The 12,649-nt window shown below is 47.5% G+C and overlaps 1 long non-coding RNA gene across 1 annotated transcript in view; it reads right to left on the bottom strand.

The window, feature by feature from the left end:
* The window catches only part of LOC144167472 (uncharacterized), a 121,901-nt gene extending 109,459 nt beyond the window's left edge, over positions 1-12,442 (bottom strand). The window contains exon 1 of the long non-coding RNA XR_013322005.1: positions 12,224-12,442. This is a non-coding gene — a long non-coding RNA (uncharacterized LOC144167472). The remainder of the gene's footprint in view (positions 1-12,223) is intronic.
* Positions 12,443-12,649: the final 207 nt, after the last annotated feature.

Below are 12,649 nucleotides of genomic sequence, written 5' to 3'. Positions count from 1 at the left end.
ACCCGTGTGGGGATTTGGCATAATCCTATATGGGCTATGCTGGTGAGGCACATACCCCGATGTCTGGATGGCATGTTGCGTCTATTGCATTTGTTCATCACCCTCGTTACAATATATATATATATATATATATATATATATATATATATATATATATATATATATATATATATATATATATATATATATATATATATATATATATATATATATATATATATATATATATATATATATAATATGCAGTGGAATCTCGTTGATAAGAGTCTGTACATTACGTTTTTCGACCTAATACGTTTTTCTTTTCGTTCCCGGCCAACATCACTTAGAAATAATGCATTTTTGTGCCTTTATTACGTTCACATTTTTGCCAAATATTGGATAATACGATCACGAAAGCGGATCTCGGCCGAAATTCCTTGTAATCTTACCTTTATTCTTCTGTATACTCGCTCAAACCGCATTCTAACAAGCCACGACCTGCACGTTGCAGAGACACCTAGGGAGCAGAAGCGCCGGTTCTGCGGCTAAAACATTACTGCAATGCGTGGCCGTTCTGTGCAAGGCTTACGATAAATCAGGCGATGCACCCCGCCATGTATCAAATCGTATCATAATCAAAGAAGAAGGCGCGCAATGCCTGCGGCAGGCGCGACTTCCCTTCCCGATTTCTCCCATGGACCGTGCTTCCCTCGCAGTGATTTGTTCTCTTTTTGCCTTGTGGCTAAGCGTGACCGTGTTTTCATGCTTGTGACAACGTCAAAGAAATGGAAGCCGCAAGTGGAAATTGTGCGCCAATTAGAAGAGAACCCGCAGAGGAAGTGCGCGGAATTGACGAGCGAGCTCGTTTTGCCAGTGTCAACGCTGAACACTCTTGTCGGTCAGCAAGAGTAATTTCTAAAGAACTGCAAGTTTTTGGACCTGGTGTAAACAAACACGAGGTGCGAAGCATGAGTAAAATGAAAACATCCTGCTTACATGGTTCAAGGAAGTTGGAGCGACAGGAGTGAACTTCGACGGGTCAGCTTCCAAGCATGCGGAGGCTGCCTTCACCGATTTACGGTACGACAGGGATTGTCGTACAAGGCAGTGTCTGCCAAAGCACCCAAAGCACCAAATACCGGCAGCTTCTTTTTAAATGTTTTAGAAGAATTTACTCCTGGACATTTAAAAGAATAAAGGGCAGCACAGATTAAGCAGTTACTTCAATGTTCCTCCATAAAAGTGAGTTGCTGACAGAGCATGCATATTTTCCGCCTTTTTTTAACCTATTTGGATGATACGATTTTTGGATAATACGTTTTATTTTCCGGTTCCCGTGAAAAACGTATCAACCAGATTTCACTGTAAACTGAGCTCCGAATGTAAGGCGGGGTATGACTTTGAGACTATGCATTTTGGAAAAAGAAACCTCGCCTTATACTCGAATAAATACGGTACATCTTCTCTTGCCGGGCGGCGATTTTTAGCGGCAGGAGAAAGATGTGGCAGAAGGCTCGGTAGCCAAAAAGCCTATCGCCTAAGTGAGCCAATTTTAATAACGGTGCGCTGATCAAACTTGGCAATACCCTTGAGTCGGCCGACGTGGTAGTGTTGCCATTGCACCACTGGTCACGGTTGTCAACCCTTTGGTTATATTGGTCACGCATATTGTCCATTTCAAAAACAAGCTTTGAAGATTAGTCGCATCTTCACCGATAAATGTTTGCTTGTGTTTCAAGGCAATAAGAGGCTTGCGAGCTTAGCAGCCTTGGCCTTCTGATGCAAGCTCGCATTCAACAGCAGAATAAAGAATGCCGACAGGATCACTGGAGGAGCACAACGTACGTATCCCGCCATCGGCGAGCAATTATCCTGCACAGCAGGGATCGCCGATCTGTGCTCAGACAAGTGCAAACGCACTCCCGACCCTGTGGCGAATGCACTCCGCAAACAACCAAAGGAGGCCATCGGCAAATCTTCAGGGCATACCGCCACCACGAACGCCCTTATGGGCATGTCACAGGCCGCAATCACAAGTCGCACACGACATTTTTCCGACAGACATCCCACCTCTACAATCGCGCAGAAAATGGATGGCTCCACCACCGACATTAGACCAATGTGCTGACCCCACCTCGTGAACCAAATCCGTACCATGTCCAAAACAGGAACTCTCAATGTAGTCCAGGGTTCGATTGATTGATTGATTGTAGGGTTTAACGCGCCGACGCAACGCAGGCGATGAGGCGCGCCGTAGTGGAGGGCTCCGGATTAATTTTGACCACCTGGGGATCTTTATCGTGCGCCGAAATCTCGTACGCACAGGCGTTTTTGCTTTTCGCCTAGTCCAGGGTTCGACGGAAGTCCGTCCGGTAATGTGGTAAGTTCATAACAAAAATGCGGTCACTGACCAAGTCAAAAGAATACAATTGATGTTTCGGATCCCCTACGGAATCCTTGATCACAATGAGGCGAAGCAAGACGTCGTCGCGGTTTTCATGCTTTCAAGATGCGTCGTAATGATCGTGCGTAGATACCGGGCATATTGCCCTCTGTCCGGTTGATGGTATCTGATGTCGTTTGAATAACAAGAGATTCAACGAGGAGCCTGATTGTTGCGTTTCTTTATTTTGCAATGATTGTGGCACTGTCCCAGTCAATTTGGTGATTTTGAGCTTCCACGTGTTCTGCGAGTGCATTCATGGTGACGTTCTTTTTGTTTACGCCACGCTTGTGTTCCTTGAGGCGTCTCGGGAACTTTCCAGTTTCACCAACGTATACGCAATCGCAGTCGCCACACGGGATCTTGTAAATGACACCAGGGTACTTTTCTTTCAGGAGCTTGTCCTTCACGTTCACTAGCTTGCCACGAAGTTTTGCGCAGGGCACGTGGGCAACCCGCAAGTCATAATTGGAAAATACCCTGGAAAGGGCTTCGCTGACGCCGGCGACGTAAGGGATTGCCGCCCTGGAGTGGAATGTTCGCCTCGGTGCATCTTCGGCAGGAGACAAAATTCGCTGTTCGATTCGCTTGATGAATTTCCGCGGGTACTCGTTCTGAGATAGTTCTTGTTGAATCTTCTTTAATTATCTATCTAGTTGCTTCTCCTCGGTGCAAATGCGCTCGGCGCGGGTTACCAAGGAGGAAACAACAGATGTCTTGTGGCCAATGGGGTGGCAGGAGACGAATTTAAGGTACTGGCCTGTGTGGGTCGCCTTCCTGTGCACAGAAAAGGCGAGTCCATTATCTGTGCGCCTCACAAGAACGTCAAGAAAGGGCAGCCATCCATTTTCTTCTTGTTCAACAGTGAACTGGATACTGGGTTCCACGGAATTCAAGCATTGCTGAAATCTTGTAACGTCATCCTTTCGGAGAACACAAAAGCAATCGTCCACGTAACGGTAGAAAACTTTTGGGGCGGGCGGGAAAGAACCCAGAGCTTTTTCTTCTATGGCCTCCATCACAAGTTAGCTGTAGTTACCGATATTGAAGCTCCCATCGCCGTGCCGCGGGCATGCTTGTAGAATTTGTTGCAGTACGTGATGTACGTGTTGCTCAAACAGAAGTCGAGCAGCTTGTAGAGCTCAGGCACATTAAAGGGGGTGCGGTCGGCGAGTGTGCTGTCACGGTTCAAAACATCCCGGCATGCGGTCACAGCAAGGTCGACAGGGACGCTGGTAAAGAGGGATGTCACGTCAAAGGACACCATAGCGTCGTCGGGACTCAAGGTCACATGTCGCACTCTCTCAGCAAAGTCGGATCCGTTTTGGATGTGCGTCGATGTTTTACCCGCTACGGGACTCAGCACTTGGTGCAGGTATCCAGAAAGACAGTACAGTGGCGACCTTGTAAAGTCTACTATTGGGCGGAGAGGATATCCTTGCTTGTGTATCTTAGGTACGCCATGAGTGGCGGGGGCTGAGCCGTTAGTGCATAGAAGTCGGTAATAGAGCTTCTTTTGTTCAGGAGGCACTAGCTTGAAAAGTTCAGCAAGAAGCCCTTGAAGCATACTTAGCACGCTAGTTGTCGGGTCCTTGGGCAAACCCACGTACGTTGGGCTGTCGTTCGGTAGAGACATTATTTTCTAATTGTACTCACTCCCGTTTAGAAGCACGGTGGCGTTCCCTTTGTCGGCTGGAAGGACTATTGCTGTTATCCTGAAGGCTTCGTCTCACCGAATGAAAAAAATTTAGGGAAGCCTGCGCTCACGCGCAAGGCTTAAATGGCGAAGCTGTTGTATGTGAGCATTGCCGGGAACTTAGTTAAGTATCAGTATCATCGATTATCTGCATCGAACAGGTCGTCGTTTTTTTCGCGGCGAGCGGTGGATGCACTGTCATCCTCAGCATTGTAGACGTGAGGCAGTAGTGGCTTGAGGCATCGTCTCGAGGTAGTGGTGGTGGAATCTACAAGTCGCATCGGGGAGGATTGGGACACTCGTAGCCATGTCTCCAATTATCCATACATAACGGCTTCTTGAGAATGCGGCGGTCACGGTGACCTCTCGCAAACAGGGTGTCTTTTCAGCTTTGTCATTAGCGCTGCAGTTTTGTTTTTGATTTTTTTTACATGCGTGGTAACGCTTGACGACAGCGCTGGAGTTTTTTTTTTTTTTTTTTTTGCTAAAGCCACTGCGAGTGCTGAGGGCGATCGGCGGTCGCCGCTAGGCACGCCCTCACGAGTGTTCGGCATTTCCTTGGTATATTTTTCTGCAACGGCGAACTTCCGACTTGCACGATAGCTCCGCTGTTGAAAACGCTGGACAAAACGTGTATCGCATTTATTTATTTATTTATTTATTTATTTATTTATTTATTTATTTATTTATTTATTTATTTATTTATTTATTCCAAATACGTACAGCACCCGTTGAGCATTTTTGTAGGGGGGTTAATTAGTAATCACAATTCGGCGTTTTTAGGTAAGTATATTTGTTAATTCCAGTTGATCCGATCTTAATGTTATAGAGAAGCTTTAGTCTACAAATTTTTCTTCGCGAGCATGTTTCCCACCCTAAGTCATCTCGAATGACAGAGCTTCTTATATAAAAGTTGAAGTCACCTTTTAAACCACCTTCAGGTGATCCAACCTTTCTGCGAGGTAAGCATCTAACACAGGCTTAACTTTCCCTGAACAAGAAAACACAGATGTGATGAACATCTCGCACAAGCGTTCGGGTGGTATGCATTTATGTAGAGTTACTTCAGCATGCATGCAGTCACGTGCACTTTGCGCAGCTCCAAATCTACAATAGCACTCCTTTCTAATAATAACGCTCAGTGGCTAAGGCGTTGTGCTGCTGCGCCCAAGGACGCGGGTTCGACCCCGGCCGCGATGGCTGCTTCTCCGGTGGAGGCGAAAGGCGAAAACGCCCGTGTGTGGAGGTTTCGCCGCATGTTAAAGATCCCCGGGTGGTCAAAATGAATCCGGAGCCTTCCACTACTGCGCGCCTCGTAGCACAGTTATAGCTACAGTGCGTTAAACCTCACTATCAATCAATAGCGTCATCGTTTTCGGTTGCCGCAAACAAGGTTCAGGGTCCCAGCCGTGACCGGTCGGAGCGGATGATTGACCTCTGTCCTTTGATAGGAGTCCTTTGCAAAAGTCCCTGGCGAGCCAGAACTGACCGGCCTGAGACTGCTCGGCCGGATGCCCTTGGGAAATCAGGCGGCTGCGCGTATACATGCGAGCCCGCGGCGCGTGTATTTTCCACCGCTGCATGTATCAGTGAGGTCGTCTCCGAGTTGGACCCCCGAAGGCGTCAGTCCCGTTTGAGGGCTCCCCGCCGTGCACACGGTCCGCGGGCGACCGTTAATGTGCCGGCCCGCCAAGTTCGCCTATGATAACGAAGATTGCATCTTGATGCCGCTCGTTGAAAGGGCGGCCACTCGAAATAGGTGGGGTAGGGAGATTGAGTATCTGCGGTGGATCTCGTTCGACACCTGGCCGATTCCCAGAAAAGCTAGCTCGCGCCGGTTCGCGAGAGGACGACACGGGTCGTCTCGTCTTCTCGTGGCACGTGGATCTTGAGGCTGCAGTTTGCGTTTTTGTCGAATGGAAGTGGGTGGGGCATTGATCAAGGTGAAGTTGCAGGTCGAATGTAAGGGAATTCCAGAATGGTAGCGAGTGAGTTGCAAATCAAGTGCGCGCAAAAAACTCCAGCGCGGCTCGAGCATTAGTCTATGTCGAATCTATAATTACAGGTGTATTTTACAAGTGCAACGCAGTGGGGAATTTGTAACAAGCAGGTTATTTAGTCATTTGATTTTCCTCGTGTACAAACCGAACTCGGAGCAAGCGCGAACGTAGTAGTCTGCTGGTCATAGAGCAGCGTTAATTTGAAATGTTCTGGTGGAAATTTGTACCCATTACAGTTGCACGGCGCAGCTATATTGGCGGCGAGCAATATGTCCCTTAGGGTTCGTTAATGTGCGCCTAAATCTGACACATTATTGAAGACAATAAGCTCTTCGGGCCACCTAAACGACATCTGTCTGTCTGTCTGTCTGCCTGCCTGTCTGTCTGTCTGTCTGTCTGTCTGTCTGTCTGTCTGTCTGTCTGTCTGTCTGTCTGTCTGTCTGTCTGTCTGTCTGTCTGTCTGTCTGTAATTCGATTCAGCCGCCTGGCCAAACTGAGAAAATGCTATAACCAGCGCCTTCGGTGTTTGAATACTATGTACAGCCTATTACACCGAGCCATATTGGCAAGCACATTGCGCAGCAGTTGCCAACGCATAGTTGTGGGGACAAGATACAGGCTAGAGTCACTAGGTACCTACACTGGGTAGTGACGCTGGGCAGGACAGTGCCAAACACTAAAGTTTCTGACCTTGTGGCTCATACCTATCTACATTCTACAGCGTTAAGGAAACATAGATGCGAAATGCATTCAAGTTCATAAACGAAAGCTTTCAAGTTCTTATAATGAGGCAAGCACTTTATATTGTTTTTACGATAGCAAATGATAAACATTCGCCCTAAAGGCAGTGTCGAAGATAGAGAGAGAGAGAGAGAGAGTGTAAACATTTCATCGAGCAAATGGTGGTGGTTGAGCCGTCACTGGGTGGGGTGGGTTGGCCTCAGTCCAGTTACCGTTGGGCCTTGGCTGCAGCCCTGGTTAGCGTAGTGGGAGCTGGACAGCAAGCCATCCCACTGCTCGGGGGAAGGGCTGGGATTGGGAGTGATAAAAAGCGAGATAAAATCAAATACGAAAAAAGATTTCAGCTCCTGGTGTTCCAAGCAAAATAAAAAACAAAAGATAAAGAAAATTGAGACGCTCGCTATACCAACAGATAACCGGCTACAACGTCGAACGCAGAAAAATTGAATGGAACTGAACAAACATCCACTCCATTTATCACGGAATGAGCGAGACGGGATGAGGAAGCCGTGACGGGCTGGTGGAGGAAAAAGGAGAGGCAGTTACGTGCAGGTGCGGCCGAACACTATCAAAGCAAGTGGATACGCAAACAGATATGAGATCAATTTTATTATTATTATTCACCGTTATTATTCATTATAACTATTATTAGGTTCAAATCGAAGTTCTCCGCTTTCCCTGCGTCTACTCTGAATGATCACTGCAGCGTGTTGGTTTCTGTTTTCCTTCACAAGCGCCGTGGGAACGCATTTGTTTGCATACGTCGTTTGATTACTCGGCGCCACATGGCTTAACACTAGATAACTTTCCGTGAGAATTATATCAGAGCAAACAATTACCCCACCCACTTGCGCCCAAAACAACGCCAAATTTACGCACAAAGTACGTATGCACTCAACAAACGCATCCAGACTCCCGCCCCTTTTGTTCGTGTCACTCGCACATCTACTCTGGCTCTTTGTTTTGATAAGGGCTCTTCCAGGGTATCGGACGCGTCCTTGGGCTTGATAGCCCGCCGAGCCCCCTCTGGGTGCTTTTTATGGATCGAGCACCACTGTGGAGGACCACGGCTCTCTCCTAGAGCAATCGAGTTCGAGCACACTCGAATATGGAGGGCACCGTATGTTTTTTTAGCCCCAGGTCTTAGTAATCTTCACTAGAACGCTCGTCGCCTCCGTAGAGACGGTTGCTGCGTCCGTCATACTATATCGAAAGCGGCGTTGACCGTCACTTGCAGGTTTAGTCCGACCAGCTATTATCGCTGACGCTGGTCCCATTCCAGCAACGGCGGCTAGTTTTTGATGATGTAGACGAGTAATAATAGATTAAAGCAGTTCCACTCAACGTGAAAACTGTCAGGTGCAGAGAAGTTATTCGCCAGAGGGGATGTGGCTCCCTCTCTTGACTAGTTTTAGTATCATCTTGGCGTTGATACCGAAAGTAGTCAAGCGAGGGCGCCGCAGCCCCTGAAAAGGTTTACGAAGAGACACTGGATTGAGTTTTTATCAATTGATGTGTTAATTCATGATTTTTATTCGTTTTATATTATCGTGTACTTATTTGCGGCCTATCAACGGCAGCTTCCGTGGCAACTGCGCAGTGCAAAGATCACCCCCAACACTTTCCGTATAAGGAACGTGTGCTTCTGTGACGCAACGGGATTGACATCGTCTTTGTAACGCGAGGGACCGACTCACCCAGCGCCTGTAGCTTAGGCTGCTGAGCGAACACTCGCTCCAAACACTCGCACCGCTGTCGCTTATGCAATGCCTCCCCCCTTTTTTCTTTATTCTCTCTCTGCGTGTTTTCTTCCTCTCTTTCTCTTTCAGAGCTTTTCTATTCCACCCCTAACATCCCTAGTCATTTATCCCCTCTCCCCCTCCCCCTGCAATGGGTTGTATGCTGGTGAGCTCCCAGCTGAGCTCGATGATATCCCCAGTGCACTTTCATTTCTCTCTTCCACCAAATCACTTCTCTCTAATGCGAGGGATCCAAGTTCGGTCTCGAACAGGGGAAGTGGGGATCTTTCCGAAGCCTCTCTTTGGGAGCGTGACGCCGCGTGACTGCGGACGAGATAGAACGACAAGCCGGCCTCCCAATGCGCCCCGCACTTAAAACTCCCGGGTGAGTAGGATTTCAGCGCGACCTCAAGGTTCACAGGTGGTCTAAATTAAACGGTAGCCCTCGGCACGCCTCGCAGCTTAGACGTGCGCCTTCGCAGCTTAAAACATCACTTTGAACTTACAGTCCTATACATACTTCACCGCGTTGCCAATCGGCTCCGTAGCCTACCGTGTAGAACGCCTTTTCTTCGCGCGTTCTGGGTCGTTCTTGAAAGAAGAGTCATGTTTGCGCCAGCGCGGAAAGCTGGCGGTGTTGGTCTGGCTTGATGCTACGGACAGAAGCGAATAGGCACGGACAAAAAAATAAACAGGAGCTGTTCGTGAGGGTGTGCTTTTTGTTCGCTTGGTCAGGTAACGGTCTATGCGCCAGCGGCTCTAAACACGGTGGTGTTTCAATTGTCGAAATTCTACTTATATGGTCAGCAAAGGCAAACTTTCTCGTTCACTTAGTGCGTTTAAGGCTGGTTCTTATTTCCGTCCAACAAAATTAACTCGCTCGCTCGCTCACTCACTCACTCACTCACTCACGCTTGCACCTGACATACACACTGAAAATATCAAGAACTGCCAGATTCATGCTGCATTCTAACTGAGCCTTCAGGAGCTTCCTGCAACTTCTTATCCTCCCTTTTTTTCCCTCCCCGTCCATTCCCATTCCCCATCCTTACCATGGTTCCTGGTTTCTAAAGAGTAGTGCTACTGCTAGGCCCTTCATGCCAGCACCAGTCTTCGCTCCGTCTCCAGCTGTGTTTGGCCTCCTCGGCAAATATCGGAAGACTCAGGATTGATGCTGCTGTTAACGTTGATGCCGAATCTTCCATCCACTCCGACCAACAGGAGAGCACGCATTATATTATTATTATTATTATCATTATTATTTGCTTGTTTGTTTAGATGGGGTGACTCAAGGTCTAGCCAGCGCACCCATAAAAGTCTATTCCGTGCGCTTTTTCGCAATGCTTCGCTGCAAGCCGCCACGTTGAAACATACCCTATTGCGAAAGAAAAGTTAATGGAACGCCAACCGTAAAAAAAAAGCTCCGCAATTGTTTGTTCTTTTCTGCTTCCCATGCAATGCAGGCATATATATATATATATATATATATATATATATATATATATATATATATATATATATATATATATATATATATATAGTGGAGGGCCGCTTCTTGCCGTGTGGGTCTGTCGCATCGGCCGGTTGCTCGTTGCACGGACGGTCGACGGCACATTTAGAATGTTCAATCTCCTGCCCGAACAATTTTTTATGGCGACCGTCGTAAATACAAGGGGTCATCGTTTTCCCTAGCGTGCTCCAGGGGAAATTAAATCTGTGAATTACATCCGTAAACACAAATCCGCCGTATAATCGGAATCGTGCTGCGAGCGCAAACCCCACCGCATCAATCGGAAGGATTGCCAGTATCATTTTCTTTTTTTCGTTTTTCTTTATTTTGCGAACGACAACCAAACACAAGACTCGGGTATGCCGATAAAGACTAGAACAGAACATGGATTCGGAGCATTGACTTTATCTTCAGGGCACGTGGCTTCAGGGAAGCTGTAGAGGTCATGCGTGTCACTAAGTGGCCACGCCCTTCTCGCATTGAGTGAAGAGTCTGAGGAGTGCCCAAATGAAAATCGAGGCATTGTCTGGACGTAGTCTGGAGATTTATTTTTCAGTCCAGTGCTCCTTGAGGGGCTTGTCTGCAAAGAGGAATGTTTTTACTAATGTTATCGGAGGATGTCGGTATCTGTATACGGTGTTGTCGCTGTCGTATCCCTTGTAAGTCATCCAGACACCTTCAAGTAGCTGAGGCCCCAATTTCTCAGCGTGGCTTAGCTACCAACTATCTATAAAGACATTGATCTTCGCTCACAACTGTCCTATGATAGAAAAGTGAGTAAAGTATCCACTCGACACCCCGTTTATTTCATATCAGGCAATACCAGAACTCTTGTAAGCCCAAACATACCGCACCAGGTCAGAACTTCTAGCCAGGTTACGCCGGGGTATACAACAAAAACGTTGGCGTTTTTTTTTTTTTTTTTTTTGCACGAGACAAAAGCCACATTCTGTACTATACCCTCAATTTTATTATCTTTGTGCATTCGAACAACGGTTTATAGTTAGAGTTCCGCTAAGTACCCACTGAACCGTACACCGGCACAAAGAATAACCCCCCCCTTCCCCCCCATACCTGCATCTTCTACCATATTCCCGTGACTTCATCGACAGATCGGTAAGTTTCATTTTTACATTTGCGTAAAATTTCCCTCCCTGCACGCCCAGAGGGATTACACCACTTTCCCTAGTAGCTGATGCAGAGATACAGTGGACGTGTATCTCTGTGGATGGTGTATCGACGTGGATCCACGTCGACCCTTCTTTTCCTCTCATGGAGGTCCCCTCAAGTACCCCCACCAAGCATGCCATGAGCGCCATCCTCTTCCCACCTCCCTGCTATGCTCAGAGTACACACCTCACCACAGGGTACTCGCGATAGATTCTGCGAACGTGTGTATGTGTGTAGAGTGGGGGGGATAAACTGTATTATTACCATTCGGTGTAAAAAAAAAGGTTCATCACATTTCTTTTCATATATATCTCTGTCACAAAACTCCACTGCAGGACTGGTGTACTGAATGAAACGACTACATTGCAAATTACATCCCCAGTGTCTTTTTTGTTTGTTTGTTTGTTTGTTTGTTTGTTTGTTTGTTTGTTTGTTTGTTTGTTTGTTTGTTTGTTTGTTTGTTTGTTTGTTTGTTTGTTTGTTTGTTTGTTTGTTTGTTTGTTTGTTTGCGGGTGTCGGATGGGGCGACACAATTCCCAAACAGGAGGGGGCAAAAGCATACGTTTGCATCAGAGGTGAAGAGAATGGGGAATCTCAAAGCGCAGAGGAACGGAATCAGGCGAAGACCGCAAATGCCCGCGGTGCGAGAGAAGAAACTGGAAAGTAGCGTTGAGGAACCACTCTCTCATACTTGCGCAATAAAGTTCTCTCTCTCTCTCTCTCTCTCTCTCTCTCTCTCTCTCTCTCTCTCTCTCTCTCTCTCTCTCTCGCTCCCAGCCGCCCACGCAGTGATCTGATCACGCGGTAATGAAGCGGCGAGACATGCCGATTATGTCGCCGGTGCATGAAGCGTACTGTTTTTTTCAGAAGCACCGACAGCGGCGGAGAGGTTGTACAAATAAAAGTAATCTAGATAGAACACGGCTGTTGCTCGGCACTCACTTGACATGACTGCAGTCCTCGGATACTGTTCTAGCAGCAGTGAGATAAATGCACGGGCGTTGCTAAAAAGCGGCAGAAAATACTTCGGAATGAACGATTTTGCGCGTAAAAAAGAGCGCCGCACTGTCGACGGCGTCGAGTGCACTGCGACGTCTGAACAGACTCGAGTTCGCCTTATCGCCATCTCCGCCAGTCTCTCTCGAGAAGGGTTGTTGCTGCGGCGGCGACAGCTCTGCCGTCAACGGTCCGACGCGACCGCAAACGCGACCGCTTATCACTCAAAAAATAGCGTTAACACGCGTGAGTGGTGGAAGAAATGCGCAAGTCACGGTCAGAGAGATATGAGGGATGCACAATCAACGACGCGCGTGTCCAGAGACTGGTTCACTTTTTACCCCTTTTCTTCCGTCTTCGTTATCATCTCCA

The sequence above is a fragment of the Haemaphysalis longicornis genome, unplaced genomic scaffold (genome assembly GCF_048455015.1).
Source record: "Haemaphysalis longicornis isolate Haplotype H1 unplaced genomic scaffold, Haemaphysalis longicornis Haplotype H1 scaffold_2, whole genome shotgun sequence".
NCBI classification, from domain to species: Eukaryota; Metazoa; Arthropoda; class Arachnida; order Ixodida; family Ixodidae; genus Haemaphysalis; species Haemaphysalis longicornis.
This window is presented reverse-complemented; position numbering and strand designations above follow the sequence as displayed.